Genomic DNA, 2,734 nt, shown 5'->3' with positions numbered 1-2,734 from the left:
ATGGAATAGTTTTTTACTTGTTATTTAGTTTTAATGTGTGCATATATTATAATAATATCTCTATATATTGCATACATTAAATACTTTAGAAGCTCACGTTACATATTTTTCCATACTTAGGTGATACTTTTAGTGTTTTATAACATTTTGGGAATTAATTAGAGTAGTGTTTTGGCAATGATATTTAGGTATTCTATGCCTTTTGTACTAGGGTAAAGTTTAACTTGTTCTTCCAGGTACTTGTGCATTTGTTTATTTTGCTTTGATGTTTTAGGGACAAGTTCAGTTACAGATTGGTCCATTCTAAATTCCTGGTAGCTCTGTTCTTTCTGTAGGCATTTAATGAAATGTTCTAGAGTAGGTTTGGTTCTGCCAGTTGATTGTACAAATGCATTGTGCCAACCTTCCACTGCATTGTAAGTTTTTGAATCTCCGTTAAGGGTACTTCTGTAAACGTTCCGCCAGGGTATGAGGAATTTGGGATTTCGTCTGTGGCCAGATCTGTGGAGTCTGCCTACCCAGGTTCTTCAAAGTAGTCCAGAAATGGACTTAATTTAGCTTCATTTTGTTTGTAGAAGGGGCTGTCTATAAGAATGTTGTAGTGTTCAGCTACGTCTGTTTCAGGTACATAAGCAAGTGCAATGAGTTTTTTAATTTGGAAAGCAAAAGATGAGTTTGTAGCATATTCGACACTTAGGGTAGTTTTTTGAAGGTGTCTCCATAAACACTGGTTTAAATGATAATAGCAGCCTTGAATGCAGGTATGGGGGTGGATTTTTATGATAGTTGAGAGCATTGCTTGCTCAAAATCAAGAATGATACTTTCAGGGGAAAAATCATTAGTTTTTTGTTTAATTATATTTATTAACTCCATATATGTGGAATTATTTTTGTTTGGTAATAGTGCATATAGCAAAGGTATGTTGCAGTTGTGGTAGAGGCCATGTATTGTGTATAATTGGAAAAATGGTTTGGGACAGATGTTAAATGTTCCATCCATCATCCAATATTGGCTTTGCTGCAGTTTAACTAAATTCATACTGGTACCAAAAATTATAAGCCTTTTGTCATTGTTTTCGTTGTCGTAAACTATAAATGGTTGTTTATTTAAAGTTATTATTTGGTTAGCAGTTAAATTTATATCCTGATATGTTCTGGGAGATGGTGTTGTAGAAGTAGTAGCTTTTTTAGTTCGTGCTATAGTTCTTTTTAAGGAGAGGATATTTGACATTTGAGTTGTGGCAGTTTTTGGGATTTTAGGAATGGCTTCTTTTAAAATGACATTTGTTTGCTTTTGGGAACCTGTACTAGCTTCTTTTATATTTTCCAAAGCTGTTCTAACTTCTATTTCAGTAACATTAGGTGGATGATTGTGTTCCCTAGTATACAGTACTGTAGCTTCTTTAGTTGTTGCTCTGCCATAGCACTTGTTAGAATAATATTTACAACATTTCCAATTAACTTGCATGCCATATTGCTTTTCTTGTGTATAAGTGTAACCCATGTAGCATAGTAATAGTTTTCCTTTCTGGCTGGTCACAAATTCGGCTCCTTCGGTCATTTTGTACTTTGTATATCTATAAAATGTATATATAATAGTTAATGTCAAATTAAATGTGATAAATAATCTATGTTAGTGATAAGTAGGAATGTTTAAACTTACGTGTTTTTGAATTTACAGCAAAATTAGGAGCTGCTTGCTTCTTTAGTTGGGGATAATTGTTTGTGATGTTGTTGTAGCTGTTATGAAAAACATGAAAGTAGTATATTATTAATTAATGTTTTGGTACATTTGCAATGTTAGAGCTCATTTCTACTACAAAAGTGTATCTTCATGATTCACATTGTGAAGATACTTACATATTTTTTTAGGTTGGTCTTTGCCAGTATAGTTGTTTCTTCAGCTTCTGGAGAGTAGTTTGTAGTGTTATCTTAAATAAAAAAGGAACATATGTATTAGAATAATCACCATGTTGGTATGTTTTTTAATACATTATCTGGTAATTATGTTCTTTAATATACTTACTTTGTGATTATTATCTGTATTATTCAGAATGTGGAGTTCTGTATTATGTCTGTATATCTATTCGTTGTGTTTGCTCTGTAAATAAACAATATATAATAGAACATAATTAGAACAGTTCTAAATGTTAGTATTGTTTTTCCACATTTATTTCAGTTGCATAATACTTACGTAGTAAAATGTATTGGAGAAATAGTACTGATGTCCTTAGTTCATTAGTAGTGCAGTTTTCAGTAGTAGAATCTACAGAAAATAAGAAATATGTCGGGCAAAAGTCATTATTTCTGTGTGTTTAGATTTATGTGCACATAATGAATCAATGTGAAATTACTTACATAGTTATTAGAATCTGTATTCCTAGGGTTTGTTCACAGTTATTTTGAGTAGAATATTCAGTACTCGTTGTATCTAAAAACAATAGTTTCATATAATTATTTAGCATGTTAAGTAGTAGGAATAGCAAAGGGGCACTGGGTATTTAGCAGGTAAGTAAGTAGTATTAGCAAATATTGCACTTTCTATTTTATTTACTTACTTAGAAGATGTGATAGTAGGTTGATAGTCTGGTTCTTCTAGTTGTTGTGCAGCAATTCGGATAGAGATGAATCTCCTTCAGTGACTTTTGGCAAGTAGTTTGTGCTTAGATTTTAATTGTTTATATAGGGGAGTGTCAGTAGTAATTACTTTGCTATTGGTTTATTTAAAAAATTA

At 31.7% G+C, this 2,734-nt stretch overlaps 1 long non-coding RNA gene across 1 annotated transcript; it reads right to left on the bottom strand.

Annotated features, from left to right (window-relative positions):
* Nucleotides 1–1,247: 1,247 nt before the first annotated feature.
* LOC144761208 (uncharacterized) lies at nt 1,248–1,918 on the bottom strand. The gene is made up of 3 exons (XR_013595628.1): nt 1,861–1,918; nt 1,664–1,740; nt 1,248–1,577 (listed from the first exon to the last, which is right to left on the bottom strand). It is a non-coding gene; the product is annotated as an uncharacterized LOC144761208 (long non-coding RNA).
* Nucleotides 1,919–2,734: the final 816 nt, after the last annotated feature.

The sequence above is a fragment of the Lissotriton helveticus genome, chromosome 6 (assembly GCF_964261635.1).
Source record: "Lissotriton helveticus chromosome 6, aLisHel1.1, whole genome shotgun sequence".
NCBI classification, from domain to species: domain Eukaryota; kingdom Metazoa; phylum Chordata; class Amphibia; order Caudata; family Salamandridae; genus Lissotriton; species Lissotriton helveticus.
Note: the sequence above shows the minus strand (reverse complement) of the source record. Positions and strands in the feature narration are given on the sequence as shown.